The sequence below is a fragment of the Hydra vulgaris genome, chromosome 01, assembly GCF_038396675.1.
Source record: "Hydra vulgaris chromosome 01, alternate assembly HydraT2T_AEP".
NCBI classification, from domain to species: Eukaryota; Metazoa; Cnidaria; class Hydrozoa; order Anthoathecata; family Hydridae; genus Hydra; species Hydra vulgaris.
This window is the reverse complement of record NC_088920.1, coordinates 61,059,594-61,077,308: the sequence shown is the minus strand read 5'-3', so window position 1 is coordinate 61,077,308 and position 17,715 is coordinate 61,059,594. Positions and strand designations below refer to the sequence as shown.

Genomic DNA, 17,715 nt, shown 5'->3' with positions numbered 1-17,715 from the left:
AAACAAATCAAATTTTCGAGCAAATTCAAACATTGTTTGACTTTGCTCATCAAAGTAATATTTCTTCATTAATTCAGGCTAAACTTAAACATTGTGGAATTAATAGGAAACTAGATTATGTGTATAGACAAATTCGTGAAAAAGATTCATTTAAAAAGCATATTTCAAAATTAACATTCGCAGACCATCTAATAGAACCATATAGGAAGTTAAACCTTGACTATGTATCTAATATCGCATCAAGCTAAAGCTAAATTTTACTATGTTCCTTTATTGGCAACTTCGAAAAGTTATTTAAAACGTGAAGATGTTTGGAGTAGTTTTCAGTATAAAAAATAGGTTAGTGATTATCTACATGACTATAAAGATGGTTTGGTATGGCAGTCACGAATAAAATATTTTTGCTGTGACTCTTTTAACAGACTCCATTTCTATAGTGATGAGCTTAAGGTATGCAACCCACTATAAAGTAGAAAAGAAACTCATAAAATATTTTTACTATTTTTATAATTTGTTTATAATAGATAATTTGTCTGCACATACAATTGGTGGGTTCTCTGCATGTTTCTCGTCTGATCGTATTTGTCGAAATTGCATGGTACCACATATTACCATTTGTGATATTAAAATTGAAAATCAATGTAGTTTGAGAACTAAAATCAATCATGATTATTACATTAACTCTGTGTTAATTGATTTAACTCTGATGCCTGTGTATAGAGTTTAAAAAGAATGCCCATTTTCCTAAAGATTAAATCTTCTGCGGCTAAAAATTCAGCCACTTTAAGAAGATGAAAATTGCTTCTGCGGCTGAAAGTTAATGCATGCGCAAATATTCAAAACAATTTACTTCATTTTCTTAAATTAAATATCATCGTGAAATATCTTTTAGGAATTTAAAGAGAATTTGAAGACAATTTAAAATAATACAATGAGCGACCTATCGATTGGAAAATTTTTTGAGAATTATAAGGAAGCGGATATCTTTATCTCTGATTTCTGTAAAATTAATTTTCATCCTGTGAGGCAAAGACACAATGTAACGGTTGCAGCTTAGAACAAAAAGGTAGAACTTTTATAAATAAATGGGTAGGGTTTTAAAGGATTTTAGGCTTTATAAAGCCTATGTTTATATATTTCATTTACTTATTATTTAAAATTTTCAAATACCAAGTTGTTATATATCTTTGGAAAGAGCTTAATTTCAATAAATCAAATGTAAAAAAATTTCACAAAAAGTTATGACTTTTTAGTGATAAATTTCTGATATTTTTGTTGATTAACCTTAAAAGTTGTTTTTTTTTCTCACTAAAGTAGTTATAACTTTTTTCAATTCTTATGTAAATGCTTACAACTAGGTACGTAGCATGAAAATTTTAAATTGACTAAACAGTAAAATCTTATATATCATTAGATAGCCCTACAGTACAGTATTTTAATAGCGAAAACAATTATAAAAATTGAACAATTCAGCGAAATGTTATGAGGTTTTTAGTATCGATTTCGTTATATATGGTTTTAAATTACTATAACTTTATCAATTGTTATCTAAATGACTATAACTTGGTGTCAAAAAATGGTACAGGAGTGGACTACAAATTTTGTTTACTTCAAACCATTGGGTGTATACATGGGGCTACAGGAGGATCCAACCACCATCTTTACCCATAATAAATAAGAATTTCATTCAATAAAAAAGTTTTTTGTTTTTTCTTTATATTTGAAGTTTTCCTCTGCTAGAAGTTGTATTAGTTTGAATTAATACAACTTCTTTTTAAGTTTTATTAATCCTGACTATTGCTAAATAGGGGTGTATTGCGATGGTTTAACACGCATACTTTCAAAAAGAATTCATTTGTATAGATATTGTTTGCTTTAATGATAAAAAGTCAAACTAGTATATAATATTATTATTATGTCAGGTCAGGTTTTCCTGCTACTGGTAACCTGTAATCCAGTGCAATCTGCATCGTGTTAACTTTAAGAAAGGCAGTTGTAAAACATTTCTTCAACACTTTCATAATGACGTTTAAATGTCATTATAGAGAACCATCCAAACCACACAAGTGTGGAAAAATTGATGTAAAACATACCAAAAAAAAAACAAAAAACACATTTTACTAATTTACAAAAAACATGAGTGACGCATGGACTAAGAGAGTCGGTGAAGGCGGAGGGGGCATGCTCCCTCTACTCTCTACTCTTGAGTTGATTTGAGCTGATTCATAATTTGGGCATTCGCTTATTATCTCATAAACATCAGGCATCAAAAAATATGTCACAAGTTTTGTTTATTAAGTTTTTGAGGAAGTTCATCATGATAATATTCAAATGTTCCAAGCCAATGCTTAAATGATTTTGTTGCAGAAGGTAAGTTTGGTAATGCATTGAAGCAAGAAGGTCTTAGGGCTCTACCTATTTTTTCGTGCAAAAGATTAGAAAATTGATACAAATATCGATACACTTGTACAAAGAACAATAACAAATTAAATCATAAAAGTTTTTCTAATCTAAAATAAACAATCAGAATAATCAAAACACAACACTAGTATGAGTTCCCAGGTAACAAAAATGCTGATTCCAGTAAAAATCCATTTTCACAAGGAATTAGTATTTTTACTTTATAAACAGGTTTATTTTACATTTTTATAAAATAAAATAATATCTTTTACAATGTAGAAGATATTTTATATGATAATTTCAAACATCGAAAATGCATATTTTAAAATGTTAAAAAACAGTTTATGTAAAGAAATTCAGCAGTCAGCATTTCAAAACGAATTTTTGTTTAAGGTTACACAACACAGGAAATAGTAGGTTATTGCTGATGTGCAATGAAAACTTTTTTTCAAAATAAAATTATGTTTATTTTAATTCATGATCATATTACCAATGCCCATTTACTACTCCTTTCCCCTCTTTCTTTATCCTAATTACAAGGAGCCCCCCCCCTTCCCCTCTCACTCCTACTACTGTTTGCGATTAAGTTATTAATATATTACAACTCAATTCAGGTAACAGCACAATTGATTATTTTTTATATTTAATTATGTCAATGTTTTAATCCTTTCTTTGTTTACACATTTAAATATTTAAGAAAAATGGGAAAAGCAAAAGCTAAAAAAGAAGCTGTAAAGCCGATCAGTTACAACCTAAGAAGACCTGTGTATCTCCTTGAAACTATTTGAAAATATATACCTTTTAAATATTTGGGCCTCGTAATTTTCAGAACTATTGTGTTTCAGAAGTAAGTATACTAAACAAGTTTTTACAAATTTACAAGCAATATAAAGCTGTTTGTAATGAAAAAACATATAAAATGAAACCAAATGCATTTCAAAATTAACAAGAAAAGTTGCTGATAATGACAGATAAACCGTTTGACATCAGTTCTTAACAGTTTGAGTTCTTCATGCATCAGGAAACCTCTTTGTCAAGAGACATAAAAGAAAACCTAGACTTACTCCCAGATCAAAGTTTTAGTTTGTACCAACCAGGTGCTAACCATAATGCCAGGTTTATATGTAACATAAACCTGGCATCTGCTTAGGACTTCTAAATGTTACACCTACTATTAATAACTTCCTGAGTGATAATCAGAAGCCTCTAGTCTTTAAGGCTTACTTTAATGTTGCCCTATACTTTGCTCTTTCATTTCTCAAATCCAGCAAAACTGAGCAGCAGTAGTAAATGACCTTGAGGCATACAATCCTGAAAGAATCATCCAAAAGTATTGGGATTATGATGTTGGTTTTGCTACTAAACTTGGAGACTTAATTACAGAGAAAAGTTGGCTTCTGTTTATTATTACCGATACCACTTGTGTTGTCATGGAGTGAAGGAGACTTAAAGGAGCTTGCGCCTTATAAAGACTTTTTTAGCTTGTATGTGGGTTAAGTGTAACTAATGATTGTGCAGAAAAAAAGATTGGTGTTATCCAAGAATATCTTGATAAATCCCACAATGAAGATCAACGCCAGAATATATTGTTGGTTGTCCATGAGCATAGAAAGCTTGTCTCATAAAAAAGCCTAAATCTCAACTCATGTTAAATAAATGCAGAGATGTTAGAAAATAAATTTTTTTATAAGTTTATTATCTCTAATAAAGAAAACAATTTCAAAAATCAGTTTAAAAATTAATTTCCTTTATATTTAAGTTTTCAATGTTTTATTATCACAAAAATTTTCCATTAAAAAAATTATTTTAAAATGTCGTTATTTAAAGTTATACATTTTAATATAAAAATAACTTTTACCACATAACAACATGAGAGTATCCATTTTTCAGAAGTGGCACACATTAACTTGGGGTAAAGGGTGCATCCCTCTTCCTCTGCAACCTAAAAAATTATTCCATTTAAAAATATATCATAAAATGTCATTATTTAAATTTGCTGTATTTTTTTGCAAGTTAAACTACTTGCTGTACCATTTTGCAAGTTACACTACTTGCAGTCCTATTTTGCATGTTAAACTACTTGCGGTAACATTTGCACACTTGGCAACTATAACTCACAATATTTTGCACACTTAACAACTATAACTCACAATATTTTGCACCCTTAACAACTATAACTCACACTAACAACTATAACTCACAAGCAGACATCTGTTACAATCTGTTACTGTTAAATATATTATTAATTACATATTTAAAGATGGTTAGTAAATAATGTTTAACTATTTGTTTGTCACAAAAATTGGCAGCAGAATTTAAACTGGAGTACTTAAATTTAATATAAACTTTTTAATATTGGAAAGACTCAGCACATATGACATGAAAATTTAGTAGTGTGCGCCATCTTCCATCAATGTTTTCGTTAATAAATTTTAATAGGTGATTTTCTAATAAATGCAAAACTACTTTGCTTATAAGCACACATATAACTATACACTAATACGTAATTGAGTATAATTTTACAACTAAATACCCTTCCATGTAAACCTATTTGAAACAAGACTGAGTATTTTTATTATAATACTATCACTAGGAGGATTACAAACCTAGGTTTATGTGGATATACACATACCACATTAAAGTGGGGATTTTATACTAGTTTTTTTTTCTCCAAGATCATAGCTTTCATTACGGCTATGAAGTCTTATTTACCCCTATAATAACAGTAACTAATAAACTTTATGCAATAAAAAAATAAAACTTTTATTTCCTTTATTAGGTTAGAATGAACAGTGAAATTCCACAGGAATTTAAATACTGACAATTATATTGGGAGTGTAAACATTTTGATAATTTTAAAAGCCGAGAAAACGAGAAATGAAAAGTTCAGCATGTTTTTGCAAAGGGCTGTCAATTTAAAATTGCTGTTACTTAAAATCGCCTTCTCAATAAATTTCTTGTCACCAAAGCTGCCTAGTCACCTTTCTGTCACCTGCTGATAAGTATCTTTTAACTCTTAATGGAAAACATGATAAAAAATCTTGCATGAGCCAATTTGAAACTTTGCTACAGTCTAAATCTTCTGATGACTTTGATAACGAGCTAATTAAAATCCAAAATATGTCATTGCAATTTTACAATTACATTTTCGAAAATTGGGTTCCCTATAAAAATAACATAACTTTATTTTGCGATTCGAACATAATGCATCTTCAGAATAGAACTAACAACAGAATAGAAAGATTTCATAACACACTAAAACGAGTGTTGGGCTCTGCACAATTACCATTAGATGTTTAAATAGAGAATTTATTGACCATAATGGACATTCGAACATATGAAACCCGTCACCGTCAGTTTGATAAGAATATAAAAACTGCAATTGTAGCGCAGCCAAGTGTGCCGAATATTACAAACATTTCACAGACTATGCAGCAAGATTAATTTTTAAGCAAATAAAAGTTGAAGGATCAAAAACGTATTCCATTGTAAAATCTGATAACCAGTGGAAAGTCAGTTATAATGATATAGGCACTTTAAGAACTGTGGAAGGCTTTAATTGTTCTTGTGGGATGCCAACACAAATGGGGATTCCTTGTTCTCACCTTATTGTTGTTTGGAAATTTACTAATGAACCGCTTTTTCAACCACTTTCAGTTTCTTCGAGGTCTACTGTACTTGTAGTATTTAAATTTAGTCCGTTTACTAGCATTTTTCACAATTTGAGTTCCAAATCTTGAACATTCAGGAATATACTTAGTAAATTTAATATTACTTTCAAAATAAAACAACAAACACGTACTTAGTAAAAGCTACATAGTATTCTTTATGGTTTTTAGTATAGATTATAGTATAGTTATAATATAGTTATAGTTTGTATTACTTTTTGTTAAATTCTTTAAAGCTGATTCACTCAATTTTTTAAAAGTATTTTTGTTTAGATGGAAAAGGAAGACATCACAACATTTTTCTAATGGTGCAAATATGGCAGTTTTTTCTTCTACCGGTTTTGTGAAAAGAAAAACTTTCATGTTCCCAAAAACACTCAAAACGACAGATTTAACAGTGTAATGGTTGTTCATGAAGATTTACCTTCATCCTAGCAGATCAATCAAGTTCTGCTTTTACTGGAAATATCAGGGCAATTGAAAAGTTCAATATGTTGATAATGTATCAAAATAACTCTGCATTGAATGTTTGTTTGCAGAACCTTATTGATAAACTGAAACCAGAAATGCCGACCACACCTAAGTTATGCCACTGGAGACGACACCATTGTATGAGTCCTTGTCATCTCTGGAATGTGCCAACAACATTAATTCAACCGCAACATTATCTGTTGATTTTTCAATAGTCTCAGCTGTTGACAAAGAAGTTTTAGAGTTGACATTGCTTAAAAATAAATTACCTCAAACAACAAGGCTTTGTAAAAATGTTCATTTGACATCAGGAGAAGGAAATAAAACAGGTGCTAAATACAATGCGTATTCAACAACATGTTTAAGTCAAGTAGATTTTCAACAACTGCCTAAATCTGGTGGTCGGCCGGTTAGAGAACGTGCAAGGCCTTTTAAAATTAAAGAAAAATACTCTTCACAGGTAAAAGAACAAAGCACAACAAAAAAATCAAAAACAGTACCCTTAAAAATAGGGCAAAACTAAACAACAATGCAAAAAAATAAATTAAGAAATATTGCTGTTTAAAAAAAGAAATAAAATCCTTCCAATCAATATATAACATGTCTTATTTTTTTAATTTTATTTTGATTATTAATATTTTCATTATTAAATTATCAAAATTCAGAAAAATCTTGCTTTAGTAATCTAAAAATCAAGTTTTTCCCTTTCCGTATGTTATCTTAATTTATTATTTGTAGTTAGTACCCAAACAAAATTTTACGTATTTAATACGTATGTATTCGTATTTTTTTTTCGTATTAATTACGGTACTTTTGGCCGCTGGTGTAATAAATACGTATCTTTTTTTCGTATTAATACGTATTTTTTTAACGTATTAAAACGTATTTTTTCTTTTTTTCGTATTATATACGTAACTTCGTTAGCGAACTTATCCGTATTTAATACTTTTTTTTTTTATCGTATTTTTACAGAACTTTTTATGTTAAATATGTATCTTTAGAACGTCTTTACAGACAAATATTAATCGTATTTATTTATAATATAATATGTAACTTTTGGACGTAAGAAGGATATTTAGAACTTGTAAGCCTTAATAACAAAAAACAAGACGTTCTGTATTTTTAAATTTTAGTTCAACATTAATCCAATAGTTAGTTATTAAACTATTTCTGCCATTTCGGGTGCTGTTCCCTCAGCTGATTTAAGTAGAGAACTTCGATTACTTTGATTTAGTCTTTTTAATTGCTCCGAAATTGCAATGTTTATTTCGACAATCGATACGCCTTTCTGAACTTTTGAAATAACATCTAAATTTAAGAGATCGAAAAATAAATACACTTATCATAATCAAAGTAACGCAAACTACTATTAGAAACTGGGAACCCTGCATTAAAATAGTCTTAGATCCTAAAAAGTTCTTTATTCCCCACTGGTATGTGTGTGCGCTGATCTAAGATTATAGGCTTAATATCATGTATTTATTGTTATAAATACATGATATTATATACATTATATATACATAATAATAAATATCATTAATTTTATATACATGATATTATATACATTATATGTACACACAAACAAATATTATTAATCTTATATACATTATAATATCATAATATAAAATAATATCATTATATACATTATATATACATACTAATAAATATTAATTTTTAGTTATTATTAATTAGATATATGTTACCTTGTATTATTGAAACAAAATTTCCCTTTGCTAAAGCAAAACTTTTTTTCCCACGCTTCCCATCCCTTGAATAACATCCAAGAACATTGTCTTTCAACAAAATCCTCAATATATTAAATATGGTCTTGTTCACATTTGTGTCAGACCTTTGTACTACTAATTTATATTGTTATGGTTGCATAAACACATTTTTCCACAAAAAGAGAGGTATACCAACAAAAAAAAAAAATTCTATAGAAAGACTAAACAAAATATCATAAAAGTTTACTTACCAGAGAAGTTCTTTTTTCTTTGTCAGCATCTATTTCCATGCCAAACTGATCAAATTCAAGATCACTGTCCAGAGGAAGACAATTAAAAAAATTGCTATCTAAGTTGATTTTCAATTTGACATTGTGAATGTTGATGAAAACGTCGATTTATAGCTTCTTGTTCTATGCGCATTTGCTGGATTTCTCGAAACAATTTTTCAAACCATGCAACAACATGGGTACAATGATGTTCACAAGGAAGACTGCCTATTAAAAAAAAAGTATAAATTTTCCTGATAACATAAATGCCAAACATCGACTGGAGAGAAAACTATAAAATCATATCTCCACCTGTAAATGCAGGAAAAATTTTAAAAATATTTGTGATTAATACGGAATGAATTAAGATAAATAATTAAATTTTTAAACATTTATTAAAACATTTTTTAAAACATGTCATCATAAAATAAAATTTGCGATCAACAATCAAAAACAACTTTTAAACTCACAATGAAGTGATGCTTGAGTTTGAATGGAATTTGAAAATGAAAGTTCAGAAACTGGTGCTGATTTATCCGGAAATAAGGGATAATTAAGAAGTGAAGTAGTGTGGCAGTTAGAAGTAGCTAAAAAAAAACGATAAGTAAAAATGCATATTTTAGAGAGATAGTATATTAACTAATCAATAAACAAAACATGTTTATTTTAATAAAACAAAACAACCAGCTTACTAGGAAGTGACGTTGAAGTTTGAATTAAGGGCGGACGAGAAGCTAGTGATGGTGTAACTGGAAACAAGGGATAGTTAAGAGAGGGAGTAGTATGTGAATTTGAAATAATTTTTCTGATTTTGGCTGGTGGGTGGGAAAATTCTTGACTATTAAATCTGCTAGGAGCATATACAACTCGACTGCCATCTTCAGTCGAACTTAGATCAGAGTTTTCCTCAGCCAGTCGCTCCTTTTCTTTTGCTGATTTGAGAGATACTAGAAAAATAAAATAACAAAGATAATAAATTAGACTGTCACATAAATTCACAAAACATTCTCCTTTGGTAGAATGAAATTTTTACAATAACATTGACAGTAAAAAACATACCTATGTTGCTGGACAACACTCGTACTTCATAGGAAATCCAATCAGCTTCTGGTTCCTTGTGGTTTAACAACACGTTTTGGAGTTTTTACCTACTCTACAATTGGGCCACAAAACACACCCAGAAGCTTTAAACCACTTGCTGGACACTGTTGCCACTTCATTGTCGTTATTAAAAACAACAACTGCGTAAGACATCTTTAATGAATGAAAATTTTAAATACTAAAAAAAAAAATTTAAAACAGACATTCACTTAATTATATATTACTCAATTTCTTGTCTATATATATCAGAGTTAGACATTACAATTGTAATGTCTAACTCTGATATATAGACAAAAAATTGAGTAATATATAATTAAGTAAATGTAACTCAAGTTATATGATCTAGAGCAGCCTTTTCTGTGAATTTAAACTTTACAATAAAAAAATAACGAATTTGCAGTAAACAATTTTACATAATAAACTGCTAAATCTGCACAAATAAAAGTAATTGTAAGCAATATACACCAAAAATAAAAAATAAACATGTTGTATATGATATATATTAAAAACATTAATATTATAGTATAAATTTATTTTTTAGTTCATATTGTCAAGAAGTATGGAAATCTAAAATATAATAGGAATTCATATGTTTGATAATGGGAAAACAATGTAGGAGGAAGAATATGGGAGGCAACAACATTTAATAACATTATCAGAGAATGGAACTGTATGCAAGGTGTCACTGAGACAACTAACTTTGAAAATAGAGAGTTTTGAACTAGCAAGTGGCACATCATAAAAATCTGTTTGCACTGTAAAATGTCTGGCTAAGAGTAATGGATTTCTTAAATCTTCTGCTAAGATATTAACAATTTGATAACATTTGTGTTCAATCATTACCGAGCTATCACGCAAACCACTTGAAAACCTTTTATTTTTGTAATAGCAGACTTTATATTGTAAAAAATTTCCATGATTTGGTAATGGTCCACCACAATGTTGAAGAAAAACTCCATCAGTATGCATTTTTTGTGAATGTTCAGCTTTTAGCAATTTGCTGAAGAAGCAAATACCCACTTCGAATTCTTCTTCTTAAGTGTCCTAGAGCATTTTCAAAGGGAAAAGCACAAAAATTGCCAAGGGATCCATGTTGCAAACAGTCGTTGTGGAGATGTATAAGGGAATGCACATTATATGTCATAAATGATTTTCCATACAAGGTAATAGCCTTTGTAACAAATTTTTTTAACAGCTCACCGCAAAAATTAATAACTTCGTGTTCTTGAGATCTACATAATAAAAATATTGAACTATGTAAAATAAGAAAATGCTCATAAACTGGTTGACTTAGAATATCACACAAAACAATAGGCCCTGAATAAAGGAGAAATGATCGGAATTCTGTAGCTTTCCACTTCTTCATACACTCTAATGAACGAGGCCGTCTGTTAAAATCGGAAGGAAAGAATGACGAAATATGGATTAGGCGAGCTGATATAGTTTTTAGTGATTGTGAAGTAACTTGACACTGAATGGTCCAGAAGACAAAAAATTCAGAAGTCTTCGAACAACCCCCAAACATACAGAATGCATATAGTCATTTGGAAAGCTATTAATCGGATGAATAGGAATTCCCAATAAAGGTGTCTCCCCGTTTTGATGACTATCATCTTCTTTCGAAATGAAACTTTCAAATGTTCTGAGGGGTGCATCTGTTTCTAAAAATACAACCTTGCTATGCCACTCACCCTCTACAGTGCACTTATCACAGCTGGAGTAGCCTGAATGGTACTTTATGCACTTAATAAATGCACGTGCAGGGGCATCACATACAAAAATAGTTATATGAATACTGCATAAGTGTGAGTTGATTGTAACACCATTAGTTTTAATATAATTTATTTCTGTCACAAATTGGGAAAAAAAATCATGTAAATTGGGTTTTCCTTTTCCACAAAAAATGGCAACAACTTTTGGTGACATTGAATCACTAACTTTTTTTACTAAAAAAGGCCAAAATGATATTTCAGAACTGTTATAAAGTGGAAGACCATCAATATTAAATTGCAAAGATATAATTGATGGGCTAGAAACGCTTAGTGTTTGAAGAAATGGTTCAACACCAAGATACAAAATTCTCCATTAGATACATTTCTATTTGTTGCAGGTTTTGAGTTCAATAAGGTTTTGAAACACTTTGGCAATTGAGGATGATAAGGATTTAAAATCAATAACAGTTTATCTATTGTTGAAAAAGGTATATTGTTTTCAATTGCAAAATCCCGTAACTTAATTAGCAACTCAAATTCACTTGGATTTTTATTTACAGAATCACTGCTGGTAGAAACTTCATCACTTGAAGAACATAATGAAGGCTCAAAATCTGAAATAGATTCTGAAATTGAAGAGTTGGAATCAAAATTTAGGTTGTCAAACTTCTCCAAATATGAATCTTCATTTGATATCCTAATAAATGGTAAACAGAGTTAAAAAAGTAACACCAATAATAATATACAACATAATACTTTAAATAAAACTCAAATAACTACTAATATAAATAATAACACTGTTAAATAAAAAAGATTTTATATCAAAGCATTTGAATCTATTAATAAAACAAACCGTCTATTATATTCAAACAGCTACTGACTGCAATGGCAACTTTTCTACGAATATTTTTTGAAGAAGACATGTTATTTAATATTTGTTACTTGATTAAATTATTCGAACATAAATAATAATATAACAATAATAAGGAAGTTTAAATAATTTTTTATTATTAAAAGTAATCATTATATATATATATATATATGTATATATATATATATATATATATATATATATATATATATATATATATATATATATATATATATATATATATATATATATATATATATATATATATATATCGAAAAGTAACTCTTTATGGTCCATTATTTAGTTTACTTAGTATTTATATTTCAAAATGTAAAACTTTTATATATTGAACATTCTTTAATAAAAAACTTAAATATAAAATACTAAATAAATATAGAATATAAAAAATAAAAAAAATTATTTTAGAAGTTAAACTTACATTCAGCATATATACAACCATTGTATATACTGCATTGTCACAATGTCAGTATTTAACACTTTTTGAATGCAAATTTTGTATTAAAAAGATAAAATAATATCGTAATTTATGACATAAAAAGATTGCTTTTATTTCACCAAAAATTCCCTAAAACTATAATTTTTATTCCCATTTTTTTATAATAACAACTTATAAAAATTCATAAAAGTGATGTATATAATCTAATTAATAAATTCTAAACTTTATGAATCTGCTCGTTTATATAAAAAAGCAAAGCGTGTTGGCCATATTTAACTAACGGTAACCGATGAAAAAAATGAAAACCTTAAGTATTTTAAAATACCTAAAAATACGTATTTTAACCTTGAAATATATTTTGTAAGTTTAAATACGTAATAAAACGTATAGATACAGATTAAGAAATACGTATTAATAAATACGTACTCTATTCGTAAGTTTACCTATCTTACGTATTATTTTGCTTAAATACGCATTTAGTAAGTAAAATTTTGTTTGGGTAAAAATGTTTCTATATGTTAATGATTAACAATGTAGTGCTTTACTTTGTAGATCTTGTATAAAAAACAACTTTGAGTTTTACATTTTTTTATATGCAATAGTATACTTTTTATTTTTAGTTCACGAAAATATTTGTGTAAGTTAATTGTAGCTGTATCATAATATTGATTTTGCTTTGGCTTTAAATGACTATTAAACCATTAGCAGGAAACTACCACACGTGTGTAGTAAGCTTTATTTTTTAAAAAAAATTGTATTACAATCAAGTCCTTAAATGCAGTATCCTTAAACAAACTTTAAGGACAGTAATAGGTTTGTTAAGTTAAATTGTGGCGTTTTATTTTGTATGTGTGAGTTTATAATTATAATTTATCTTTATTTTCTGCTTTGTATTCATATTTTATTCAAGAACCTTTTTTTATGTCAAGTTTTTTTTTTCTTTTTTTTTTAATTTGTTGAGTTAAGTGACTTCATAAGACTTTAATTATTATTTTTGATTTTTAGTTTATGATAGAGGATTGTTTTGTGTTAATTTTTGTTTTTTTGATAAAGATGACTGAAGTACATCTTGGAAATAACTAATGTGTAGTTACTCTTTTTATATATATGCTTTGAAGATTATAAAGATGTTGTGAAGCCACCACTACCTTATATTATTGAAATATAGTTTGATACATGAAAATAATCTAAAATTAATCAATATTAAATTGATTACTTTTTAGAAACTTTGCATCTAAATTTGAATCTTGTCGTCATCAGTTCTGAAAAAGATTATCAAAAGAAGAAATTTTATAAGTTGTGGTATGTTTATTTTGGTGAGCAATTTTCAAAGATTCTTTTTGAAGGGTTTGATTAAGACTTATCTATATGGTGGGTCAGCTTTTGTGAAGTTGTTACTTTATTCATTGGCATTTTAAAACAAATACTTTTTATGCATTATGTATACAGATATTCAATAATATTGAACAATTTTATTTATGCGTGTTTTGAAAAGTTAAAAGACGGTTGGCTATAGGAGAATTTGATTTGAAATACTTAATAATGTTATCGAACGATGCTGTTAATGGATGTTTTGGAAAATGAAAAAACAGTTAGCTTACAAGGGAATTTAATAAATTTTTGAATTAGTAGATAATTAATTGATTAATTAACAATTACATTAAATTATTATGGATATGTTGGTCATTTTTAGTATATCGTGACGTTAAAATGATAATGTTCTCCTTTTTTAGACTGACAAAACAATAATTTGTTATTATCATTTAAATTTTTAAACTTACAACACAATAATTTGTTCAATGTATTGGTCATATATAATTTGTATAAATATTAAATGATTATAATGATTATGTAAATTGATTGCTTAAAAACGGTTTTTATTGCTTAAAACGATATTGCTTATTATTTAGAAAGTATTATCAATCAGGGGTGTCCCGGATAAGCTAACCGTCCAGATATTAGGGCAGAATTGAAACGATCCCACCTCTGGACAAGTTTTGCGACATCAGTTAGGAAGGAAATGTGAACTTCTTGTTAAATGCTCTTCTGCGGTGCTCTGTGATAAGACCGTTAAGACGTTATCTGATATACGGTATAGTAATTTTAATAATAATTATAATAATTTTAGTAATTTTACAATAATAATTTTATCAGGCTTTCAATACACTGAATATTTCATGTTTAAAATAAAGATACACAGTTTTGGTACCCAACAAGTCGTTTGGAAAAAATGAAAAAATCTAAAATAAATATTTTTAAATGTTACATTTTCAAATAATCTGATTTTCATGACTTTTGTTCAATATTATTATTGTTATTAAAATACTATTAAAATTATATATTACAAATCCATCAATTTATCATTAATTTATAATTTTATTTGCATTATGATGTATAAACAATAGCATTTTTCCACGTTGAGGTAACATCCTTTAAACAATAATCTCTCTGAAAACAAAGAAGATGCAATTGGTGCTTGTAATTTTAGGGTAGATTCTTCAGCAGTTTAACTTCTATTTGTGTTACTTAAATCAGCAAATCTACAATATGCAGTATATATATATATATATATATATATATATATATATATATATATATATATATATATATATATATATATATATATATATATATATATATATATATATATATATATATATATATCTATATATATATATATATATATATATATATATATATATATATATATATATATATATATATAATTAAAAAGTTAAAAATAAAAATAATAAAAAGTTTTTAAAAAGCATGACTAAAAGATTTTGTTACCTCTATTTTTTCATATTTTCTATGTTATTAAAAGCAAGAACTAAAATCATTTACTTTCTTTTCTTTAATACTTTACAAATGCTTCTAATAGAATTGATCTTCCTTGTTCTCTCTCTTTTTTTCCTTTCGTTAAATTCTTTCTTATTCTTAGGAAGCAGTTTGAGCTTGTAGCTAGGGTTAGCTATGGTGGGTAAAACTTATCGTTTATCATTTGTTATACTAAGATTGTTATGAGAAAAGAATCTTTTATGTAAAGATTTTTCATCTTTATAAAGTTTAAAGGAGTTGTGATAAACGACTTCTGAACAGTTTTTTTGCATTTTTATCACAGCAATCAATAAATTTGAATTCCAAACAAAACTCGCCATTTTAAATATTTATCGCTTGCTATTCCTGACATAATATTTTATTGAATTACATTCATAATTCGTCCATATATATCTAACCGGATAGTTTTTGATTACAGGTTTATTCGGTATCCGGCCGGATAATTCAAATATGCTATCCTGATACCCCTAATATCGATGGGTATGAAATCAAATATCAATCGCAGAATTATAATGCTTTATCTCTTATTTTCTAATTTTAAAGAAAAATATTTTGCTTTTTAATTATTATATTGTTCTTATATTATAATTTTAATATATTAATCTTATGCTTTTTTTTATTTATATCATTATTAAAGTGCTTGTTTTTGTTCATTGCAACTTTATTTTAATAACATTGGAAGTCACAATTAGTATTAAAACAAACAATTTTTTAAATAAAAAAGAATACTATTATAAAATTATTTATAAATCATAAGTAATATATATTTATCAATATAAACTGTAAAATATTTAAATAATAAATTCTCCACAATAAAAATGGGAGATAAATCAGAGTTGTTAACTAGGTCGAAAATAGCAAGGCCAAGGCCGCAAGTTTCGTAGTCAGGACTAAAGGCAGCTAGATCAATACCACGAGTTTTTGAATATAACAATATAATTGGTCGTCGGAGCAATTATTAGGCAATTTTTTTAAGAAATGCTTCAATAGCATTTTATTTTTTGCTGTTAAAGGCTGATTTTATTTCACTGTATGTAATCTCAAATTCTGCTATTTGTTTATTGAGTTTACTTTGTTTATTTAGTTCAATTTGTATGTAATTGTTTTGCAAAGTTCTATTGTAGGTAATTTTAGTTATAATTTTAATTTAGATTAATAAAATGTGGGATAATAACATATAACTTGCAAACAAACAGAATATCAAAAATAATTCCTGATTTTTTTTTGTTTAAACATAAAAACGGAAGAAAAAAAATATTACAACATATACTAGCATGGTTTGCATCATAACCATAACCATCTTATCACTTAAATTCTTAAACGATTTATACTGCATTACTTTGCTGGTTGAGATATCCATTACTTGATTACTATCCATTATTACCCTTACATTTTTGCATAACTGGAATTTTTCAGAATAACTGTTAAATTTTTAAATATTCCACGAAAACTTATAATTAGTGAAAAATGAAGGAAATTTTTATTTGCTGATAAGATAAATGCATTTAATGTGATAATTGCATTTAGAAATTGCATAAAGCTGCAATCAAATTTATTTTATTGATTTTTATAATAATATTTGATATACTACAATTTTTATATTGCTTATTCTTATAATTACAGTTGGTAATTCAACACATCAATTCATCCTACACTGGCAAAGCGTACAGTTTGAATAATTTTAATTTTGATTACTTAACCAAAAACATTTAGATGCCAATTCTAACTCAAAAAAATTTTAGTGCCTATTGGCATTTCGACTTAAGAAATTTGAACTTAACACATATAATTTGACAAGTATTTATAACTCTGAAATCCAATGAATCCCCGAAGATCAAAAAATAATACGCTGGTTTAACAATCTGACTGATCAAGTCAACAACACTTCTTTTCACTGTGATGCTTTTAGTTGCATAGATAATCATTCTTTGAGCAACAGTTTGTCATCAAAAGTTTTTACTATTTTTAATTTTTGAGCAAGATTACAGTTCAAGATTATAATCTTGAGACCAGTTTAATATTGAGCTTGTTTAAAGGTGGTAAACTGTAATTGTGTAATTCTGCTAAGAATTACATAATTACAGTTTACCACCTTTAATCAGAGAAAATCTGCTACTATTGATAATAACGTTATTAATAAAATTATAATTAATAAAATTAATTATAATATTATTTATTTATTTTCTGTGAAATATTATAATTTT

The 17,715-nt window shown here is 27.3% G+C and overlaps 1 long non-coding RNA gene across 1 annotated transcript; it reads right to left on the bottom strand.

Annotated features, from left to right (window-relative positions):
- Nucleotides 1-8,602: 8,602 nt before the first annotated feature.
- LOC136074917 (uncharacterized) lies at nucleotides 8,603-9,859 on the bottom strand. Its single transcript, XR_010635559.1, has 4 exons — nucleotides 9,592-9,859; nucleotides 9,225-9,479; nucleotides 9,003-9,119; nucleotides 8,603-8,760 (listed from the first exon to the last, which is right to left on the bottom strand). It is a non-coding gene; the product is annotated as an uncharacterized LOC136074917 (long non-coding RNA).
- Between the last annotated feature and the right edge of the window lie 7,856 nt (nucleotides 9,860-17,715).